Below are 25,108 nucleotides of genomic sequence, written 5' to 3' on the forward strand. Positions count from 1 at the left end.
GGACAATGAAGCCACAGAGACTGGGACATGTCTCGGGTTACTGGGGGTGTACGTGTTCATAGCCCAGTATATGTGGGTTGATGCCAAGACTTGGGTCATGTGTGGCAGCTTGCTGAGCACTGAGCAGGGGCTGTGAGCCCTGCTTGGCCTGGAGTCCTGCACTGACCTTGGACAAACGCCTTTCACTTTCAGGGCCTTGGTTCCCCTGTGCATAGTGGGGAGGGGTAGGTGTGAATGGCCCACAAGTATCCTTCTAGCCCTGGGCCTGGGCTCCAGATGGCTGCACGTTCTGTCCAGCAAGGCCTGAATTGGGCATCTATTCTTAGGCTTTGCCCTCTTCAAGAAGGCTAAGCTGGCAGAGGTGTCCAGGACAGAGGTGAAGGGCCTCAGCCTCCACTGGAGCTGAAGCCTGAAACCAGTGACCATTCAGAAGCATCTCTCCTCCAGGCAGGGGCCCAGGGCTACCCAGTACCAGATGCAGGGCTAGATGGAGCAAGAGCCTGGCAGGGCCGTTTCTGGGCAGCCTGGTGAGTCCTGTGGGCATGGTCTCAAGGCTCCACTTCACCGTCTCGACTCCCTCATCCACAGGCGGGCCAACCAGGGAGACATAGTGGCTTCTGCATCCAACTCAGAGCAGTCACGCTGAAGAAAAAAGGATTAAGGACAAAAAGAGGCTGATGTGGTCTGCCAGGCTGATTGGGATAGAAGGCACGTCCACGGAGAACACAGATGGGGATGTGGAAAATAAAACTCCCCGACCCAAACCCAGAGAATGGACTTAGAGGCATGAGGTGCAGCGGGAAGCAAGGCTTTAAGGACAGTGTTGCAAATGGGGTGTCTTGTGGGCAGGCACACCCAGAGTCCGTTACAATGGGTTCTTCAGTCGGCATGCAAGTCCCTCCCCCAGCTCCTCATTGGCTGAGAACAAAGGGTTAACAATCTTCTTGAATGTCACCTGGATTTACTATTCTCCCTGCACACTTCTTCCCATTCTTATGTTTTGAATTCACCAATAGAATGAGTCCGTGCCAAAATCCTAGGCATTCCATTCTCCTTTTGTCTGGAATTTTCCCATGCAAGTACCCTAATGGCTATTATATCAGCAAGCTGTCACTCTGGGCTAGCTGTCCTTGAAAATGGACCACTTTAAGTTTTTATTTCTTACAGGGAGACCAAGGCACAGAGGCTCGAGGTTTCATGGGAGCAGGTACCAGATCTGTAACCAGCACTGTGTCTTCTCTCAGCCACTTAGTCTCTTCTAGAACAAGCCATACAAATGCTATTTCAGACGACAATTGTTTCCATCTTCTGATTCTGACTCTCTTCCAGGACAGCCCTTCTGAAATTCAAAGCCAGTGCACCTGTCCCCCAGAACTGGCCGGCTGCTGGGAGAAACATCCTGGTTCTTCAACCATGATGTTCCCCACTAGGGTTGCTAGATTTCGGGGGGAAAATATTGCTTAATGAATACAGGACACCCAGTTAAATTTAAATCTCAGATGAACAACGAATAACTTTTTAGTGTAAGTACATCCTATGCAATGTTGAGGACAAGCTTATACGAAAACTATCTTGTCTCTCTGAGATTCAGATTTAGCTGTGTCTTATGTCTAGAAACCCTACCTTCCCACCTCCCAGGCCATCCTGCCCAACCCTCTCTGTTGGGGTGCTGGTGAGGATTCAGAACATCAAGGATCTCGCTTTTGTTCAGAGGGTGGCTTTATTGGGCAGCCTCTAACTGCTCTGCCCTGCCTCTGCCCTCACTGCCAGCAGGCTCCCCTCCCGTAGGCCTTTGTGTGGTGTGTGTTGGTGTGGGGAGTGTCCTTCTCTGTCGCAACTGTGTTTATTGTCTCAGCGCTCGGCTCAGGCTCCAGGCATGCGCCTGCCCTCTTGATTCCCTGTTCGCACTATTCATGACCTCCACTCAGCCACTTTGCCTTTGGTTGCTGGGCACCTAGAACACAATTTATCCCTTTCTTCCCCACAAAGTGGGAGTTCTGGGACAGGAGCCAAGGATTTGAGAAGGACCTCCAAAAGACGGAGTTCCCCGTGCCCGGCCCACCTCCCTAAGGCTGGCCTCACACCTGTGGAATGGGTGTGCTCGGCTCCATGCCACAAGCGGGGGCTCCCAGATCCTCACAGACCTGCTCTGCTGAAAAAGGAAGTGACCGAAAATCCCAACCTTGACCCCAAAGGGTGTACGTTAAGTGCCTACTCTCTGCCAGCAGAAGGTTTAGTCAGCACCTCCATCCTCTCCAGGGCTACAGAGGGGACAGGCCAGTGAGGCCCCTCTGCAAGGACAGAGGTGAGCTGAACACACACATCACACACAACTCCCAGAAGCCAGTCATACATGTGACAGACCTCTCCCAGATTCCTCCTCCACTGGGCCTGGGCCTGTGTTCCCCCGAGGCCTACTGAGTGATGGATCTTGGTGAAAGTGATTTAGCAGGAAGTTCTCGAGGAGATACGCAGAGCAGAGGAATAGGGAAGTGGGACAGGGAAGCAAAGAGAAAGAAGCCGACCGAGACTATCAATTTAGCGGAAGTTGCACAGAGGGTGACTTTGGCCCATTCCCATGGGACAACCTCAGTGTTGTCCCAGTCAGGGGCAAAGAGAGCTAGGGTATTGATACTTCTACATGGCCAGTGCTTGGGGGACACAAATTCCCAGACACTTCCTGTTCGGGGTGGTTACAGGCAGAGTGTATTTTCTGTTGGGCAATCCTCCAACAGACAGAGGGTGTGAAGGCCCAGGGGTGGGCAAAGGCAGGGGAAATGTGGAGGGAAGGTTGGCGGGGTGTGGGGTCACGCAGGTGTAGGGGGCATAGGTCAGGAGAACGGAGGAGGGGAAGGTTAGGGAGGGCTTCCCTTCGGACAGCCCACTCAAAGCTCACCTCCCACTCTGCGTCCCTCGGAAAAAATCTACCCTAACATCTTGAGTAACCCTCAGCACTCTCGCCCCACCCCTGGAATTCTCCAGATCCAAAGCTATAACCGTAATAACAATAAGCCCATTGTGCACACTTCCTGACTAATCCCTTCCGTGTGGCCTGGAGGAGAGAGAGGCAGGCCCAGGGACTGAAGGCCGGTCTTAGGCCAGGAGTTAAGGCTGAGCCATCTGGTGAGGTCAGGTGTGGGAAAGACCCTGGCTCACAGGCAGGCCCTGCCATCCTACCCGCTCTAACGCAGTTGGTTTCCACGTTCTGCTCCATCACAGCCAAGGTCTGCTTCTGAGTGCGTGTGTTAGTTGCTCAGCCATGTCCAACTCTGCAACCCCAAGGACTGTGGCCCACCACGCTCCTCTGTCCATGATTCTCCAGGCAAGAACAATGGAGTGGGTAGCCATTCTCTTCTCTAGGGGATCTTCCCGACTCAGGGATCTAACCTAGGCCTCTGGCATTACAGGCAGATTCTTTACCATCTGAGCCACCAGCGTTCTGACTAGAACTGCAGAAATCTAAGGGTACTCCCTGAGCATGCACGGTGCCCAAGATCCTGTGCTAGGCCCTTGCATTCCTCATTTCACTTTCCCTCTGGTCCAGCCCCACAATGTAGCTATTAGAGTCTGGTATTCAGATAAGGAATCCAAAGGTCACAGAGATTCAGCGGCTGATCGATTGGAATGTGCATGATTGCTGAGTGATGATGTCATGTCTAAATCCAGGCTCCTGGACCCCTCAGCTGGACATCAGTCTGCATCTCCAAGGTCCTGTCTCCAGGAATTCACACTGGAGTCAGTAAGAGGTGGAGTGGCCAAGCTCGGGCTGGATGGGCCAGGCCTTGTGTGTGCCTTGGCACCAGCAAAGCAGGGCATGCCCCAGACGAGAAGTTTTGGAGAAATTATCCATTTTTGAAAAATCATTGTAGAGTCATAGTGGAAGAACTCAGACCATGGCAGGACTTCTTACTCTTAATTTGTGATTTAGGATTCAGTTCAGTTCAGTTCAGTCGGTTAGTCGTGTCTGACTCTTTGCAACCCCATGAATCGCAGCACGCCAGGCCTCCCTGTCCATCACCATCTCCCGGAGTTCACTCAAACTCACGTCCATCGAGTCAGTGATGCCATCCAGCCATCTCATCCTCTGTCGTCCCCTCTTCCTCCTGCCCCCAATCCTTCCCAGTATCAGGATCTTTTCCAATGAGTCAGCTCTTCGCATTAGGTGGCCAAAGTACTGGAGTTTCAGCTTTAGCATCATTCCTTCCAAAGAACACCCAGGGCTGATCTTTAGAATGGACTGGTTGGATGATTTAGGATTAGCTTTATTTTAATTTGTAATTTGTAAGTGGAGGAGGGGGTGCATTTTATTATTTTCTCCAGGCTCAGGTCCCGTAAATAAAGGTCTTCATCTGACCCTGCATAAGTCTGGAGAATACTCTTGAGAGTCCCTTGGACAGTAAGGAGATCAAACCAGTCAGTCCTAAAGGAAATCAACCCTGCATATTCATTGGAAGGACTGATGGTGAAGCTGAAGCTCCAATACTCTGGCCACTTGATGTGAAGCGCCGACTCATTGGAAAAGACCCTGATACTGGGAAAGATTGAGGGTAGGAGGAGAAGGGGGTGACAGAGGATGAGATGGTTGGATGGCATCACCAACTCAATGGACGTGAGTTTGAGCAAGAGCTCCTCCTGCAGGGAGGAGCTGCTTCCTGGTCTCTATGGCCCATGTGTTAACTTACCAAAGACAAGCTTCCGCCTGCCAAGCCCTGTGCACCGCACCATGCAGGGGATACAGTTGTTTCTACTTCCTTACCTGGTGCTCTTGGAGACAACTATACACACTGATGTGCTTTGTAGACTGTAGAGTGCTGTGCACTCACTTCCCAGTTCCATAGGCCTCCCTCCTCTCTGCCTCTTCTGATAGGAAGCTACTCCAGGACCAGACAGGATCACACAGTCACACCACCTTTGAACATACAAGACCTCCTCCTGTGGTTGCTGATGGCCTCTGCTGAGTATGACAGAGGTTTACTCAAGCTCTCTGGGGAAACATCAGTCTGCTGGCCCAGCACCCAGCTCAGGCCCATATACGTGGCAGCCACTCAGGAAATGTTGGTTCAAGTTTTCAGAATTGAATTGACCTCAGTCACTCCAGAGCCATAGGGGGTCATATTTTTCTAGGAGAGTTCCCTGGCTGGATTCCAATTGTCTTCTTGCTTTTTTCTTGAGTGTGTGTTCCATACCTACTCCCATCCCCACTTCCCACCTGGTTCCCATTCTCCCCTTTCTGGCCCTGAGTTAGTCTCCTTTCTGGTAGACTGTGGTTCTGCCAGCTTCTCTTTCTTGCCTGAGACTCCATTCCCTTGTATTACCCACAAGGGGACAGAACATGTGCTTTGGAATCTAGGCCCCTTCATTTACTATCTGGGCAAGTCAGACAAGCAGTTTCCCTCCCCAAATCTTGATTTCCCTATCTATAAGGTAGGGAGACTGGGTTGTTGGGATTATTTGAACAGAATAGCATATGCAAGTTGCCTGGCACATAATTAAAGTTTAAAATATCTTTCCCCTTAGGACCTCTCTGGTGATCCAGTGGTTAAGAATATGCCTTCCAATGCAGGAGATACGGTCCAGATCTCTGATCGGGAAACTAAGATCCCACGTGCCTAGCAGCAACTAAGCCCATACACCACAACTACTGAGCCCATGTGCCGAAAGCCTGTGCTCCGCAACAAGAGAAGAGTAGCCCGCACGCGGCAACTAGAGAAGGCCTGCAAGCACATAGCAGTGAAGACCCAGAGCAGCCAAAAATGACAAATAAGTTAAATACTTTAAAAATAAATAAATAAAAATATCTCTCCCCCTTAACAAAATCTTGTTACTTCTTTCCTTTCTTCTATTTGTTCTAGTAATGCTTATTAAGCACTTGCTTTCTACTAGAGACAATGCAAGGAAGACACAGTGCCAAGTGCATGCATGCTCAGTCGTGTCTGACTCTTAATGCCCCCATGGATGATAACCTGCCAGGCTCTTCTGTTTGTAGAATTTCCCAGGCAAGAATACTGGAGTGGGTTACCATGACCTCCTCCAGGGGATCTTCCTGACTCAGGGATTGCATCTGCATTTCCTGTGTCTCCTGCATTGGCAGGTGGATTCTTTAACATTGAGCCATCTGGGAAGCCCAGGGAAGACATAGTACCTGCCCTTAAGAACTGTAGAAAGGGTGAGAGAAAAATGAACAGAACCACACACTCTGAATAGAGAGGCAGGTCCTTAGGCAGCTCTGAAAGTCTTCCTGAGGAGATGAGGCCCGGAGAGTCCTGGACAGTCAGGAATCTCTAGGTAAGGATGATCTGGTAGCCAGGGGAGGTTTCCAAGTCAGCCAAGGAGGCTCAAGATTCAGGACATCTTCCAAGATTCTGTATCAATTCTGGGTCATAATTTTGTATTATTTTTCTTTCAGGGCCCCCAAATTATATAAGGTTCAGTTCAGTTCAGTTCAGTCACTCAGTCATGTCTGACTCTTTGTGACCCCATGAATTGCAGCACACCAGGCCTCCCTGTCCATCACCAACTCCCGGAGTTCACCCAAACTCATGTCCATTGAGTCGGTGATGCCATCCAACCATCTCATCCTCTGTCGTCCCCTTCTCCTCCTGCCCCCAATCCCTCCCAGCATCAGAGTCTTTTCCAATGAGTCAACTCTTCACATGAGGTGGCCAAAGTACTGGAGTTTCAGCTTCAGCATCAGTTCTTCCAAAGAACACCCAGGACTGATCTCTTTTAGGATGGACTGGTTGGATGTCCTTGCAGTCCAAGGGACTCTCAAGAGCCTTCTCCAACACCACAGTTCAAAAGCATCAATTCTTTGGCACTCAGCTGTCTTCACAGTCCAACTCTCACATCCATACATGACCACTGGAAAAACCATAGACTTGACTAGACGGACGTTTGTTGGCAAAGTAATGTCTCTGCTTTTGAGGTTCAGGCCTGTTTAAACGTGCCTCAATCATCTGTTGGAAAGCCTGATCTGCCTTTCTAGGGACTCTCTGCCAGATTTTCTATCATCCTCACCTTCTCTGCTTTCAGCACTCTTAGGGTGTTGCTCCCTCAGCCCTAGTCCCTGGCAGGGCATCTCTGGGTGAGCAGGGCAGGGCTTCTGCTTCCTGACTGGGTGGGGCTCTGTGACATCCAATGGACTGTGGTGAGTTCCCTGAGGGTGAGGGTTCTTCCCCTTGCACCCTGAAGGCATTGCACAAGGTAGGTCTCAGTGAGCTCTCATGCCTGTGGCCTCCCTGCACTGAGAGGCAGGCTGGGCATGAGTTTGCCTGGCTGCCAAGAATGACTGAAACCTAGGGGTGGGCCTGAGCAGGGCTTCTTTTGGACAGAGGTGCACCCTCCTTCCCAGGCTTCTCAGGTGGCGCTAGTGGTAAAGACCCCGCCTGCCAATACAGGAGATGCAGGAGATGTGGGTTCAATCCCTGGATCAGGAAGATCCCCTGGAGAAGGGCATGACAACCCACTCTGGTATTCTTGCCTGGAGAATCCCATGGACAGAGGCGCCTTGCAGGTTAAAGTCCACAGGATCGCAAAGAGTTGGACACGACTGAAGCCACTTAGCACGCATCCTCTTACCAGGTCGCCGTGTCAGTGGAAAGGCTGGGTACAATGGCAGGCAAAACCTTCTGCATTCTGGTGGCTGGGATGAAAGTGGAACCTATAAACAATTTGGACCTATAAGTGAAGCTTAAATGCGTGGAAGTGGGGAATGGTGAATATAGTGAAGAGGCTGTGCTCAGATAAGAGCTTCTGTATCAATTATAAATCTCTTCCAGTTTCTAACCTGATCTCCCAGGGCAGGTTCCCCTAGCTGGTTGGGGGAGGCCCAAGGCCCCAGCAACATGCTTGACCCTACCAGGTCCAGGGGCTCTGGGTAGGGTTCAACTGTTAGGTGGGCCCAGGGCAGCATCGCCACCTCCAGCAGCTGCCAGCATTCATCCAGCCTTACAAGAGCAGAGCCAGAGCAGACTGGGTCATCACAGTCTGGTGGGCAGCCCTGCCCCAGGGGCCAGCCCAGGAGCCTCCCAGGAACAGTGACACACAGGTGAAGTCACAGCCCTGCGGGCCATTAAAGGCAAGTCCCCGAGTTTTCAGCTAATTACACAGGGCAGAAATGCACAGAAGCTGTCCACCCAGTAGTTAAAACCCGGCACTGTCCTTACTCACTTGCTTCCTTCCTTCCTGAATAATTGAATAATTCACTCAAAAGGCCATTAGGGCCCCTACCCCTTTCATAATACTTGTTGAAGGCAGCAGGGAGGTTGGGGTGAAGCAACCCTGAGTTGGCCAAGTGAAGTGGCAGCCACTGGGGTCAGGAGATTGGCTATACACAGAGGGACTGAGCAATAGGTTTAACATACTGAGTATGGTAGAGGCAGATTTCTTGCTGTTGGAGAAGGAAGTTGCAAATATGAAATGGGAAGAAGCTAGAATGACTCCAGTGGTGGATTAGAAATAGAGTTATTGATATGACTTACAGTTTTTAATATATGGATACAGAAATAAATATAAATGTAAGTTCAGTTCAGTTCAGTTGCTCAGTCATGTCCGACTCTTTGCCACCCCATGAATTGCAGCACGCCAGGCCTCCCTGTCCATCACCAACTCCCAGAGTTCACTCAGACTCACGTCCATCGAGTCAGTGATGCTATCCAGCCATCCCCTTCTCCTCCTGCCCCCAATCCCTCCCAACATCAGAGTCTTTTCCAATGAGTCAACTCTTTGCATGAGGTGGCCAAAGTACTGGAGTTTCAGCTTTAGCATCATTCCTTCCAAAGAAATCCCAGGGCTGATCTCCTTCAGAATGGACTGGTTGGATCTCCTTGCAGTCCAAGGGACTCTCAAGAGTCTTCTCCAATACCACAGTTCAAAAGCATCAATTCTTCGGCGCTCAGCCTTCTTCACAGTCCAACTCTCACATCCATACATGACCACAGGAAAAACCATAGCCTTGACTAGACGAACCTTTGTTGGCAAAGTAATGTCTCTGCTTTTGAATATGCTATCTAGGTTGGTCATAACTTTCCTTCCAAGGAGTAAGCGTCTTTTAATTTCATGGCTGCAGTCACCATCTGCAGTGATTTTTGGAGCCCCAAAAAATAAAGTTTGACACTGTTTCCACTGTTTCCCCATCTATTTCCCATAAAGTGATGGACCAGATGCCATCATCTTCATTTTCTGAATGTTGAGCTTTAAGCCAACTTTTTCACTCTCCTCTTTCACTTTCATCAAGAGGCTTTTGAGTTCCTCTTCACTTTCTGCCATAAGGGTGGTGTCATCTGCATATCTGAGGTTATTGATATTTCTCCCAGCAGTCTTGATTCCAGCTTGTGCTTCTTCCAGTCCAGCGTTTCTCATGATGTACTCTGCATATAAGTTAAATAAGCAGGGTGACAATATACAACCTTGATGTATTCCTTTTCCTATTTGGAACCAGTCTGTTGTTCCATGTCCAGTTCTAACTGTTGCTTCCTGACCTGCATACAAATTTCTCAAGAGGCAGATCAGGTGGTCTGGTATTCCCTTCTCTTTCAGAATTTTCCACAGTTTATTGTGATCCACACAGTCAAAGGCTTTGGCATAGTCAATAAAGCAGAAATAGATGTTTTTCTGGAACTCTCTTGCTTTTTTCATGATCCAGCGGATGTTGGCAATTTGATCTCTGGTTCCTCTGCCTTTTCTAAAACCAGCTTGAACATCAGAAAGTTCACAGTTCACATATTGCTGAAGCCTGGCTTGGAGAATTTTGAGCATTACTTTACTAGCGTGTGAGATGAGTGCAATTGTGCGGTAGTTTGAGCATTCTTTGGCATTGCCTTTCTTTGGGATTGAAGTACACACATGCAAATATTCTCTAGCTCTGGCCACTGACAGGGCCTGGAAACAGCAACCCCCTCCCTCCCCAAAAGAGCAATGAGCAAACCTGGAAACCAGATATGCTTCTTAACGCCATTCTCCGCTAAAAGAAACCAGGGCTCCTTGGAGAAATGGCTACTCCCAAGGGTGAGTCAGGGGAAATAGTTAAACAGCTGAAACATCTTACAGTTTCAGTTGGAAAACACTCAAAGAATGATGGGGACGTGTCAAAAGGAAATGAGATAATATCCAGAATATATAAAGAACTCCTACACTCAACAACTACAAAACAGACAATCCAATTAAAATATAGGCAAACAACCTGAATAGATTTGCTCCAAAGAAGATACACAAATGTCCAACAGGTACCTGAAAAGATGCTCAGTGTCACTAATCATTAGAGAAATGCAAATCAAAACGACAATGAGAGTCTGTCCCACTGGGATTAGGATGACTACTATGAAAAAACAAAAATAGCAAGTATTGGCAAGAATGTAAAGAAATTGTAACACTTCTGTACTGTCCATGTAGCTGTTATGGAACACAGCATGGTGATTCCTCAAAAAATTGAAAGTAGAGTTACCATAAGATCCAGAAATCTCACTTCTGGTATATACTCAAAAGCATTGAAAGAAGGGGACTCAAAGAAATATTTTGTACACTTACGTTCATAGCAACATTATTCACAATAGCCTAAAGGTGAAAGCAACTCAAATGTCCCATTGATGAGTGGATGGATAAACAAAATGTGGTCATACATATGGTGGGGTATTATTCAGCCTTAAAAAGGAAGGAAACTCTGACACATGCGATAGCATGGATGGACCTTAAAGACACGGTGTTAAGTGAAATAAGTCAGTCATAAAAGGACAGATACTGTATTATTTCATTTATAAGAGGTGCCTAGAGTAGTCAGAGTCAAAGAAATAGGAGAATGGTGGTTTCCAGAGGCTGAGAGTGGGAAAAAGGGAGTTATTGTTTAATGAGGACAGAGTTTCAATTTTATAAGATGGAGTTTGGGGGACTTCCCTGGTGGTCCAGTGGCTAAGAATCTGCCTGCCAATGTAGGGAACACGGGTTCAGTCCCTGGTCCAGGAACTAAGATTCCAAATGCTGCAGGTCAACTAAGCCAATGAACCACAACTACTGAGCCCATGTCTAGAGCCTGCGAGCCGCAGCTACTGAGCCCGTGGGCCCTAGAGCCTGTGCTTCACGATAAGAGAAGCCGCCGCAGTGAGAAGCCAGCACACCACAACTAGAGAAAGCCCGTGCACAGCAACGCAGAGCCCGTGCACCCCACAAAGACCCAGTGCAGCCAAAAACAAATACATTTTTAAAAAAGGAACAGCAATTAAAAAAAGAGTTCTGGAGATGAATGGTGATGATTAGTGGCACAACAATGCAAATGCCCTTAATGCCAATGAATTTTACACTAAAATACCTAAGAGGATACATTTGATTTTATGTGTGTTTTACCACAATTTTTTAAAAAAAATTTTAAAAGAATTTTAAAGGACACAGAAATCAATTTGAAGCACTCCAAATTCCCAGATCTGGGACAATTTGAGCATCAAAATAAATACTGATTACAGTCCATCAGACTGTATTCAGGTAAAGAAATAAATCAGTAAACAAATGGGGAGAAGAGAAGCCTCCTCCTTAGAGCAGAATGCCAACTAATAAATGTAGAGGGAATAATAGAATTAGAAAAACCAGATTTTGCAGCCATTGTAGAAACATTTGATGTGGGCAAGACTCATTCATGGATGTTAAAATTATCGGGTGAAATTATCATGAGGAACAGAATATTTACATAATCTCAAACTCTTCACAAAATATTTACTTGTTGTTCTTATTAATTAATTTAACAGTGGAGAAGCCTGGCAGATGCCATCTTAACCAAGTGTTAAGAGTTAATGTTGCCAGTAATGGGACAAATTGACCAGGTGCCACTCATCAGGATACACAGGGAAGAACAGAGCATGACTTCTGTGACATTCCTGCCAAAGGTGAATAATATCAGGTAAACTCACATTGAGAGACATTCTACAAAATAACCAGACTGTAATCTTCACAAGTGTCAAAGTCATGAAAGATTGAGAGACTGTCTCAGACTGAAAGAGGCAAAAGATACTTGATAAGAAAAATGCAATGTGTGATCATGGACTGGACCTTTTTTATATAAAAGACAGTATTGGGATAATTGTTGAAACTGAATCCATAGATTAGTTGGTAGTATTATAGTATCCTGACTTCCTGGTTTTAATGTGGTCTTGTGAGAAAAATAAGCTCTCTTTCTTTTTCTTTCCTCCTTTGCTTCCTTCCTTCTTTCCCTCCACCCTCCTTCCCTCCCTCCTTTCTTTTTTCCCTCCCTCCTTTCTTCCCTCCGTCCCTCTTTTCTTTCTTCTTCTCTTTCTTTTTACCAATGCATCTACTCTGTTACCCACTTGTGAAAACATATTCAACCAAATTACAGTAAGTCCCCTACATACAAACATGTTCCTTTCCAAGAACATGTTCGTTAAGTCCAATTTGTTCATAAGTCCAGCAAAGTTGGCCTAGGTACTCAACCAGCACAATCAGCTATATGCCACTGTGCTATAATGAGGTTGTAATACTTTCCACACAAATAATAGATAAAAAGCAAACAAACCAAAAATAAAGAAAACATGTTTAATCTTACACTACAGTACCTTGAAAAGGACAGTAGTAATACAGCAGCTGGCATGCAGGGTCAGGAATCAAGTGTACAGGCAAAGAAGAATTCCTGGATAGAGCAGCAAGAGGAAGTGGGAGAAGGTAGAGTACTACCGTACTCTATCCAGCTGTTGTTGTTTAGACGCTAAGTTGCCTCTGACTCTTGCCACCCCATGGACTGTAGCCCACCAGGCTCCTCTGTCCATGGGATTTTCCAGGCAAGAATACTGGAGTGAGTTGCCATTTCCTTCTCCAGGGGATCTTCCCAGACCAGGGATCAAACCCTTGTCTCCTGCACTGGCAGGTGGATTCTTTACCACTGGGCCACCAGGGAAGCCCGCTCTGTACAGAACTGCACAGTAAAGTACACAAGAGCATGGCCGCTTCTAGAGGGTGCGTGCACGTGCCAACAGGCAGCAGACGCATGAACTGACTTGCTTGGCTGGACATGCAAACACACTGACATCTCTGAAAGTCTGCACCTTGGAGATTCACATGCAGGGGATGCACTGGAAGTGCCTATGTCTACCAAATATCGTTCTATATGTTCTACATGTAGAACAATATTTAAGTAGTTTTGTTTGTAATGGATCCTAATTAGAAATTACTTGTATAAGGCTAATCAGGGTGCCGTAACAGAATACCATGGACGGGGTGACTTTAACAACAGAAATGTATTTTCACAGAGTCCCAGAGGCTGGAAGTCCAAGATCAAGGTACCAGTGGGCTTGGTTTCTGATGAGCCCTCTCTCTCCTGCTTACAGACTACCGCCTTCTTGTTCTCACCTGGCCTTTCCTTTCCACTTCTTCTCCCTCTTCTTATAAGGACACCAGTCCTGTTGGATTAGGGCCCCACCCTGGTGATCTCTTTTAACCCTAATAACCTCCTTAAAGGCCCAAATTCCAAATACAGTCACGTTGGTAGTTAGGGATTCAATTCATGAATTTTGGCAGGACACAATTCATTCCATAACAGTACCCAAATTCCCATTAACAGTGGAATGCATAAATAGTATCATATTTATTCAGTGGAATACTACATGGCAATGAGAATGAACTGCTAATACACGTAACAACACGGGTGAATTTCACAGACAAAACATTGAGCAAACATTTCAGACAGAAAAGGATACAGACTGTATGCTTTCACGTATATGAAAGTCAAAAACAGGCAAAGCTAATCTACGGTAAAGTTGTTTGAATAACAGGAGTGGTAGGTTTGCCTCAAAAGAACATGAAGAGACTCCTCAGGTACCAAAATGTTCTGGGCCTCAGGCTGAGTAGTGATTACATAGCTGTTTACATATGTAAAAATCAATGAAGCTGAAACCATAGAAGCAACCCAAGTGTCCATTGCCTGATGAATGAATAAGCAAACCACGGTCACACTTATGGGGACTTTTATTCCACCTTAAAAAGGAAGGAAATTCTGCAGTGTGCTACAACACGGATGAAACTTGAGGACATGCTGAGTGAAAAAGAAGGGCAAGTACCGTATGAGTCCACTTGTATGAAGTACCTGGAGTAGTCGAAAGCATAGAGATGGAAAGTAGACGGTGGTTGCCAGGGGCTGGAAGGACAGGGAAATGGGGAGTTCTTGTTTAATGTGCGTAGAGTTTCAATTGTACTTGATGAAAGAGTTATGGAGATGGGTGTAGTGATGGTTATACCGCAATGTATTTAATACCACAGAACTAACTATATGCTTAAAATGCTTAATATAGTAATTTTTATGTATTTTATCACAATGAAAAAAATTGGAGAAAAAAATCTGTCAGGCTGTAACATAAGATGTATACAGTTTACTATATAAAGATCATATCTCTTACTTAAAAAAACTAAAAAAATACGGAGGTAATGAGCTGAAATATGGTGAGAATGTATGGTATGGAGAGAAAATAGGGGAGGGCGTGGGAAAAGGCTGGAAGGAGACAGACCCTGGTTCTAGGCCCTTGTAGGGTTTGGATTTTTTTCCTTATAAGGAGTTTAGATTTTTCCCCCCAAAAAAGAAGCCATCAGAAAAGGTCTAAGCGGGAAGTGACATGGTCATGTTGTATTTTAAAGACCTTTCTGGCTGCAAAGGGCTCAGCAGACTTGAGGGGCAGGAGTGGAGGCAGGAAGATCCATGCACATTAACCCCTGTGGTCCCAGCCAAGGATGACAGAGGCTTGGCCCAGGCAGGTTCCAGAATCATGAGAGTTGTTGATGAATTGTTAGTAGGATGAGAGAGAGGCAGGAGTCCCGGAGATGGCCAGGCCTTTGCCTCAGGTGACTGGGTGGGCTGTGATTCATCGTTTAGGACTGGGAGAGGTTTAGGGCACAGGGGGAAAGGATGTGGGTTCAATCATGACATGCTGAGTTTGAGGTACCCACAGAACATACAGGAGGCAGTGAGAAATAAAAACACACACAGAGAGCGGGCTCGAATGCCAAGCCTAGGGGCAGGAACACAAATGAGGAAAGTGGCTGTGAGTGGAATGAAGTGGTGGAGACTATGGGAAAATGGGGGAAGTGATGTTTTTGGTGAAGGAGGAAGCTGCCAGCCAGAGCTCATGTAGAATAAAGATCCAGCAGGGCAGACCTACCAAGTGTTCAAGAAAAAATGGGAATCAGGATTTTGAATATGAAATCTGCAGAGTAAAACAACATTTTTAATTGAAGTATACATATAGAAAAGTGCATGAATTCTAAGTGTACAGCTTGAAAAATTATTGTAAAATGAGTTCACTTATGCAAATCTGTTGATTTTCAAATGTTTAACGACTAATTTAAACTTTTTAAAAGATACCGCAGCAAGGACTTCTCTGGTGGTCCAGTGGTTAAGACTCCTCTCTTACACTACAGGGGCTGGGGTTCGATCCCTGGTCAGGGAAGTTCCACATGCCATGCAGTGTGGCGAAAAGAAAGATACTGTAGGCAAAACAGAACATATCTGTGTGGGCCTGGGGCTACCATTTTGGAAAATGAGGTGGAGGTTTCAGAAGAACATGTAGCTGGTCTGTGGAGTCAAAGTTGTGGAAGAAACCGAGAAACTGAAAGTGGAGAGCTAGAGGAGAGAGAGCAGGGACGGGGTTTGGGGAATGCTGGGTCTCACTGAAAGATGTGAAGATAAGAGGAAGCTCCAAGGCCCTTGGGTTCCATGAGGTGACCAGCTGTGGCTTAGAGATCTGTGACCGGACCATCCAGGATGGGGCTTCAGAGAAGAGGTGGCTTCACACATAGACGAGGAATGCCTAAAGTGTCATGGTCCCTTAGGACCCCCTAGATACCACGGCAGAGTCTAAACGCTGCTTAGGAAAACAGATTAGAGGAATTGATGGTTCTCTGATTTCATTTTCTCTTTTGATGAAAAATAGATGACTTTTACATGGTGGCAGAACAAACTGAAGCTTGAGTATGGACACAGCTACATCATCGATGCTGTGAATTTTCCCAGCTCTTTCGTTTCCCATCGCTCCACTCATGACTCATTATGGGGCCAACACCCAACTCCTTCCCCAAAGTCACTCACCATCCAGGGAGGGAGACAGATGAGAAAACAAATAACCCCGTGACCAGGGAGGGATGGGGCCCAAGGAGGCACAGCTCTCAGTTTGAGGTTTGTGAGGAGGTGAAGACCAGGCTGAGCATCAAACAGTGTCTTTAGAGGAAGAAGAGTAAGAGGATGGGGGCATCCTAGGAAGAGGGGACAATGCGAGCGAAGGCTCAGAGTTGTGAAACAGCTTGGTTGTGTGGGAAACCACAAGAGTCTATAAAGGTTGTGAGTAAGGCTGTGAGTGAAGGGAACTCAGGCAGGGCGTTGGGAGGGGCGCTGCTGCCGGACAGGCTGTCTCCCACAGCCCATCCGCAAGGGCCATCTCACTTTCCCACACCTCCTAGTCCTTTGTCCTCTACTCTCTACTCAGGCTAGTCTTTAGACCACAATTCCCTTCTCCATTGTCACGCTTTATCTCCGTCCTAGACAACCATGTTTCTTGAAGGCCTGATCCAGGCCACCTACCTGTCTGAATCCCCCACGAGGGCCCTGAATCCTTCCTCCCACCTTACCCAGCCCATCACTGAAGAGATAATCATGGCTCACCCCGGGCCTCTGTTGCTACTGTTCTAACCCTGTAGAGTATCCATCTTCCCCTCTGACCATGGCACACCCAGATGGAGTTTCAAATCCTAGCATGGTGCTAGGCCCATAGCAGAGTTTTTTTTTTTTCCTTGCTATATAGGCTTTCTTTTAAAAAAATTATTTCTTATAATTGTAGGATAATTACTTGACAATATTGTGATGGTTTTTGCCATACATCAACCATAGCAGATATTTAGGAGCTTGTTGAACGAGTTGCCAGAGAATCCAGCCCTTTGAGTGAAATGACACCCAGTGTCCGCTATTTGAAGACAGTGCTGAGAATATTGTTTCACAAACTTGGCAGTTGGAAGAAATATGTGGCAGCATTTTTTAAAAGCATAAAACACTGCAGAAAGTGCTCCCTTCGGGGGAGGACCCCAGGGACATCAAGAAGATTGTGTCTCATTTGAACACAATTTCCCTCTTCCTGTTGACATCTTGGGTTGTGCTGTGAAAAGGCTGCAACCCTGCACCTCTGGGCAGGCGCACTCAGCTGGGGAGATCACCAGGGCAGCTCTTTGGGGAAGGGCATTTGGAGGCCCTGGGACTGTACTCCTGGGACCAAGTAGGCACTAGGCCCAGACTTCCCTCCACACCAGACTTGTGGAGGAGGGAGTCACACATACCTTGCCTGGGACATCATCACAGGGTCAGGCTGTGTGGACAGACTCACTGCCTGAATAATTTAGCCTGCCCCAGACCTCAGTTTCTTTATCTGTGAAATAGGACTAATCCCTTTCTACTAGAGTTGTTACAAACAGTGAGATATTGAACAGAGAACACTGAGCATGCTGACTGGCACTGGCTGATGATTAACAAAGACTTCCTTTGCCCAGCCTCACAAACTCAGGGAGATGGTGAAGGACAGGGAAGCCTGGCACGCTGCAGTCCGTGGGGTCACAAAGAGTTGGAAATGACTGAACAATGAGTCAGTCATCGAGTGACTAAACAAGTGAGTGCCTGAACAACAACAAGTCTCACAAACACACAGTCTGGACCTGGCCTCTGGAATCATAGCTGTCTAAGGAGCACAGGCTGAGTAGCTAATCACATCAAAGTTTGCACTGATATCTAGTTTTTCCTTTAGCAGGGCCTCTTAGTGCCAGAAAAGTCTTTGTCTTCCTAAGGAAGGGCGTTCAAATGGTGGAAGCAAGTTGGGAAGACTGTTGGCTCAGGGCCTTCCACCGGTGAGCATGTGTGATCACCTCTGATTTTGTCACCCCGTACCCACCCCCTCAAAAGCACCAGTAGCTTCCTGGCCTTTTTGCTATTGTTCAGTCATGTCTGACTCTTTGTGACCACATGGACTGCAGCACGCCGGGCTGTCCTCCGCTATCTCCCAGTTGACTCAGATTCATGTCCATTGAGTCAGTGATGCCATCCTACCATCTCATCCTCTGCTGCCTCATTCTCCTTTGCCTTCAATCTTTCCGAGTATCAGGGTCTTTTCTAATGAGCTGGCTCGTCTCATCAGGTGGCCAGAGGACTGGACCTTCAACTTCAGCATCGGTCCTTCCAGTGCATATTCAGGATTGATTTCCTTTAGGGGTGACTGGTTTGATCTCCTTGCAGATCTCCCTGGCCGTTACCCATGGGATAAGATCTCACCTCATCAGCCAGGTTTTCAAGGCCCTTGGTGGTATAACCACCATCTGCTTTCAACATTCATCCCATATTCATGCCCAGGTCCCAGCCCTGTGTCTGCACTGAGGCTGTAACCTGGGCCTGGAGCTCCTTTCCTCTCTCTTAGCTGACCCCCATTAGCCATCCACCTTCTAGTTTTGGGACTTCCCTGGTGGCTCAGACAGTAAAGCGTCTGCCTGCAATGCAGGAGACCCAGGTTCAATCCCTGGGTTGGGAAGATCCCCTGGAGAAGGAAATGGCAACCCACTCCAGTACTCTTGCCTGGAAAATTCCATGGACTGAGGAGCCTGGTGGGCTACAGTCCATGGGGTTGCAAAGAGTCAGACATGGCTGGGCGACTTCACTTCCACTTTTCTAGTTAAAGGCCATCTGGGCCTCTGCTGGAACATAGTTTCCAGTTGTTTGTGTCTGTATTTCAGCTTCCCCACAAGGCCTTCTGCATCTGCGGCAAGGGCACACTTCAGAACCCCACTTAGGGCCTGCACAGTGCCATGCTCAATCCCTCCTTACAGATGACAAGGGGCAGAGCTTCTAAATCTAAGTCTGGCCCAGGTTGGAACATACAGGTGAGCTGAGGAATAGAAGGGTGGGAACACACCCCTCCTGCGGGCTCTCTGGGGGGATTTGGGGGTCCTGCTTGCGGATGTTCTGTTTTCTTCACTGACACAAAGGCACGTGGCAGTTGCTTGCATCTGTCTTTGGCCGCTCTAAGAATGCAAAGAAAACTTGTCTATTCCTCCTCTGCTGCCACATTCGATGGCCTCCTCTAGCACTGCACCAAAAAGCAGCAGTTTGCAAAGTGCCCCAGAGATGCTGCAAGCTGTCCCCAGGTCCCCAGCCCTGTGTCTGGAAACCAGCCTTAGATCTCAAGCAGTGGAGCCAGCCAAAGGCAAATGGGTTCAAGCCTTGCTCTTTCCGGTCTAGGCTCTCTGTTATAAAGAAGAAAGATGGAGGTGATCAGGGAAGCTTTCTGGTGGAGGAATCCACAAGATCCCACTGAAGGAAGAAAATGACCCAGGACAGGAGCAGGCATAGGACTGGCATGTGGGTGAGTGTATCTCTGTCTCATGTACAGCCGGTGCCCAGGAAGTAGGGAGCCAGGCTTGGGCAAAAGCGGCCTGGAGACTCCAGCACTTCTGATGCCAGTTGGTGTCTGTCCCAAAAGCAGGACGAGGGCCATTATTCCCATTGTACAGAGAAGAAAGCTAAGGCTTAGATAAGTCAAGATCACACAACTCAGCTAATTAGGGTTGGCAGAGCCAGGTCTTTGATTTCAAGGCCAGATCCCCTTCATTATACCATGCTGCTTCTCACAGAAGGCCAGTTTGGTGGTGATAAAGGGGAGACATGCTCTTTGTTTGATGTTGGTGAGTGTGATATTATGATTTTTAATAAGTAATATATATTTAATCTTTGTCCTGTTCTTGGCACAGTTTTCCAATCCTTGGAACTTCACAGGATGAGAGGAATACAGGTGTTTTCTTATGTTATTGAAGTGACTTTAGGAAAGTGCCTGGGATCACCGAAGGATGGGGGCTGGTGACCAGAGGAAGCAACCACACGTAATTAGAGAGTTGGACTTTTCAGTCCCATTCTCCACCCTTATTGCCCTCTCCTATCCCCGACCTCCAGAGAGAGGAAAGAGGCTACAGATTAGGTTCAATCGCCAATGGCTAGAGATTTAACCAACTGGGCCTATGTCATGAAATCTCCATAAAAACCCAAAAGGACTGAATTTAGGGAGCTTCTGTATGGCGGACATGTAGAGGTGCAGGGAGAGCAGTGCTCACAGAACACGCTAGTTCTGCGCGCTCCCCCATATCGCCTTACCCTTTCTCTCTCTCCCTCTGGCTGTTCCTGAGTTAAATCTTTTCACTATGAACCAATAATCTAGTTAGTAAATGTTTGGGGGGGCTTCCCTGGTGGCTCAGTAGGTAAAGAATCTGCCTGCAATGCAAGAGACACAGGAGAGTAGGGTTCAATCCCTGGGTCAGGAAGATCTCCCGGAGGAAGGTATGGCAACCCACTCCAGTATTCTTGCCTGGAGAATACTATGGACAGAGGAGCCTAGTGGGCTACAATCCATGGGGTTGCAAAGAGTCTGCCATGACTTAGAAACTGGACAACACAAATGTTTTTTGAGTTCTGTAAGCTGCTCTAGAAAATTAATCAAACCAAGGAAGGGGCACTGCAACCTCCTCCAGTCTGTAGTCAGCATTTCAGAAGTGCTGAACTTGAGATTGGGTGGTAGGAGCAGTCTTGTAGGACTCAGCCCTTAAACCCTGGGGATCTGATGCTATCTCCAGGAGATAGTGTCAGAACTGAGTTGAATTATGGATGGCCCAGCTGGTGTCACAGAATTGCTTGGTGTGAGGAAGAAAACCCACATGTTAGTAGAACTGGGAACAGAATTGAACAACTGGGACTCTTACACATGACTGGCAGGAATGTAAACTGGTACAGCAGCAGCACTTTACAAAAGTGTTTAACAGCATCTGCTAAAGCTGAACACGTGCATACCTGATAACTCAGCAACTCTGCCCCTATGTTCCAAACACATTCTAGGTACTAGAATGTTCACAGCAGCACTAGCCATAAAGCAAAAAGCAACCTGGAAATTCCCAAATGCCCATAACAATACAATGAATAAAAATATTCTAACATATTTATACAGTGCAATTCTGAACAGCAATATGAATGGACACATGACAGCTGCATAGAAACAGGTAGATAAATGTCACAAACATAATGCTAAGCAAAAGAAGCAGGTGCCAAAGAGTAAACATTATGTGAACCCACTTACATACAGCATTCAAACCGGGCAAAACTTAATCAAGTGAACGCCCACCACCACCCTGGTAACCAGTACCCCAGAAGTCCCTAAGTTCTGGGGAGGAAGATGGAGGGGGTTAAGGGTGGGGGACACATGTGCACCGTGGCTGATTCACGTTGATGTATGGCAAAAACCATCACAGTAGTGTGAAGTAATTATCCTCCAATTAAAATAAATTAATTAATTAAAAAAAAGAAATCCCTAACTTCTAACACCATTTTCTGTGTGTATGTTACTTTCAGTAAACAAGCAAACTTTTTTAAACTGAGGACAATCTCCATAAACTGATACAGAGTGATCCCCGGATGTGATGTTAAATGAAAAACTCAAAGTCAAAAATATACCTATAGCATGTAAATTTTCACAACAGAAAGAAAGAGAAGTAAGAAATTTTATATGACTGATTTTTCAAAAAGAAATACAGGAAGGGTAAACTAATGGGATCAGCTACCCTCCGAGGTTGGGTGGGAATGGGGTGGGAGGGCTATAAGTATTGCTCTCAGCATAACTTTTTGGACTAGAATTGACTTTTGGAACCATGTTAAAGCTTTATGTACTCAAATAATAATAATAACAACAACAACAGCAACAATAATAAAAGATGAGGGAAATTCCTAAAATGAAATACATACACAAACAAGCCTAACTGTATGTATTCAAATAAATAACATAACCATGCTGAAAGAGAAAAAAAGCATAATTTAAGAAAGTTTTGAACACAGTATTTTGACTACATACTCCCAGACAAGGCTTCCCTGGTGGCTCAGGCGGTAAAGAATCCACCTGCCATTCAAGACTTGGGTTCAATCCCTGGGCTGGAAAGATCCCCTGGAGGAGGGCATGCCTGGAGAATCCCCATGGACAGAGAAGCCTGGCAGGCTACAGCCCATGGGATCGCAAGAAGTTGAATACAACTGAGCGACTAAGCACAGAACAGGACAGCACAGCACACCCAGACAAAGGACGAGAAAGGGCTGCAAAAATATCAGACTCAAGTTAGCAGTTTTGCTTTTCAGAGTGGCTGTTGTTGTTCAGTCGCTCAGTCATGTCCAACTCTTTGCAACTCCATGGACTGCAGCATGCCAGGCTTCCCTGTCCTTCACCAACTCCTGGAGCTTGCTCAGACTCATGTCCATTGAGTTGGTGATGCCATCCAACCATTTCATCTTCTGTAGTCCCCTTCTCCTCCTGCCTTCAATCTTTCCCAGCAGCAGGGTATTTTCCAATGAGTCGGCTCTTAGCATCAAGTGGCCAAAGTATTAGAGCTTTAGCATCAGTCCTTCCAATGAGTATTCAGAATTGATTTCCTTTAGGATTGACTGGTTTGATCTCTTTGCAGTCCAAGGGACTCTCAAGAGTTTTTTCCAACACCACAGTTCAAAAGCATCAATTCTTTGGTGCTCAGCCTTCTTTATGGTCCAACTGTCACATCCATACATGACTACTGGAAAAACCATAGCTTTGACTATACGAACCTTTGTTGGCAAAGTAATGTCTCTGCTCAGGTGATCAATTCTGAAATGACTTTCTTTGTGTTCTAGGACTGAACAAATGAGTAAATGTGATGAAAGTCATGGATCTAAGTTTTTTGCTGTTGGAGAAGTGAATTAAAAATATGGCAACAGGGAGGACAAGAATGTTCCTCTAGGATGTAACAATATGAGCTCCTGAGTTTATAAATAGATATTAAAATAGATATCAGTTCAGTTCCATTCTGTTCAATCACTCAGTCATGTCCGACTCTTTGTCATCCCATGAACTGCAGCATTCCAGGCCTCCCTGTCTATCACCAACTCCTGGAGTTTACTCAAACACATGTCCATTGAGTTGATGATGCCATCCAACCATCTTATCCTCTGCCGTCCCCTTCTCCTTCAATCTTCTGCCTTCAATCTTTCCCAGCATCAGGGTCTTTTCAAATGAGTCAGTTCTTTGCATCAGGTGGCCAAAGTATTGGAGTTTCAGCTTCAGCATCAGTCCTTCCAGTGAATATTCAGGACTCATTTCCTTTAGGATGAACTGGTTGGATCTCCTTACTGTCCAAGGGACTCTCAAGAGTTTTCTCCAACACATTCATTCAAAAGCATCAATTCTTCGGCGCTCAGCTTTCTTTATAGTCCAACTCTCTACTTTCCAGTAGTCCAATGACTACTGGAAAAACCATAGCTTTGACTAGAATAGATACGGTTATGGATATTCTACTTCCTGGACCATTCTCTGCTGAAATAAACAAGGGCTCCTTGGCAGATGGCTGATTCCTGGGCAAATACATGCTCAGTCTGAAAGTGAGGAAATGCTCAGAAAAAAATTAGGAAATGTCAAAAGGACACAGGTGCCAGTTTGAAGGGGCTCCCAGCAGCCAAATCTGGGACCATGGAAGTGTCAAAATAAACAGTGATAGGAAAGAATCATGACCCAGTGAATAAAATAAGAATTCATGAGTTGATACACATATAATGTAATGAATATAAATAAATACATGGAGGGGGAAGCTCTTCCTTATAATAGCACTTGAACTAATAAATAAAGAGGAAATTATGGGATTAGAAAATCACATTTAGCCATCATCATAGTAATAATTGATTCAGGCAAGAATTATCAATGGACACTAAAATCAGTGGATGTAAAGTTTGATACACAGGATGTTCATAGTCTTCAGGTGATTCTCCCCAAAATACTTGTTAAATACAATTGGAAAAGTCATAATTCTTTGGCAGTAGACCTTCCTTTAACCAGCAACCCAAGTTGGTATCACTAGGAATAGAACAAAGACAACAGATACCTCCTGAGATGATGTGCCAAGAAGAACATAATGTCACTTCTGTGACAGTCTTGCCAAAAATTAATAACCTGAATCTAATCATGAGGAAACACCAGACAAGCCCAAAGTGGAGAACATTCATTAAAATAACCAGCCTGTACTCTTCAGAAATGTCAAGCTCATGAAAGACAAAGAAAGGCTGAGGAATTATTCCAAATGAAGTGATCCTAAAAAGACATGAGAAGTAAATGCAACTTGTGATCTTGGATCCAATCCTGGATCAGAAAAAAAAAATTTTTTTTAATAGAAGACATTATTGGGACAAATAGCAAAATTTTAATAAGAAGGTCTATAGATTAGGTAATATTCTATTAATGTTAATATTCCAATTCTGATAACAGAAACAAGAACATATCCTTGTTCTTGGGAACTATGCACTGAACTATTGGGAGGTAATATTCATGGCAGGCTTAACCAAAAGCTAGGAACAACCCTAATGTCCATCAACAATGGGTAAACTTTGGTACTTTGATACAATGAAACACTATGAGCCATAAAAAACAATGAATTGCTGATACATGCAACTAGGTGGATGAATGTCAAAATGATTAGGCAGGCTACTCTCAAATGGCTCAGAAAAAACCCGTATATGTGTATGAGTGCATGTTCAATCCCTTCATTGGTGTCCAACTCTTTGCAAACCTATGGACTGTAGCCCACAGGGCTCCTCTGTCCATGGGATTCTCCAGAGAAGAATACTGGAGCAGGTTGCCATGCCCTCCTCCAGGGGATCGTCCCGACCCAGGGATCAAACCCACATCTCCTGTGTCTCCTGTAATGCAGGCGGATTCTTTACTGCTGAGCCACAGGGAAGCCCATATTTGTATATACTTGTATATATATTGCAATTACAATAATATGCATATATACATACAGAGAGAATGGTGGGATAAATGTAAATGTTAATTGTTAAAGAATTTGGGCGAAGGATAAATGGGAGTTCTTTGGCTTGGTCTTACAACTTTGCTGTACATTTACAATTATTTCAAATAAAGATTTAACTGACTAAATGTTAATTGGTATGCTTGTATTATTATTTACATAGTCATTTATTGAGATAAAATCTTTATACAGCCTTAAGGGTACCATTGTACCCTTGACAGTTGTCCACATACATACACCCACCACCCCAATC

The sequence above is a fragment of the Bos indicus x Bos taurus genome, chromosome 21 (assembly GCF_003369695.1).
Source record: "Bos indicus x Bos taurus breed Angus x Brahman F1 hybrid chromosome 21, Bos_hybrid_MaternalHap_v2.0, whole genome shotgun sequence".
Lineage (NCBI taxonomy): Eukaryota > Metazoa > Chordata > Mammalia > Artiodactyla > Bovidae > Bos > Bos indicus x Bos taurus.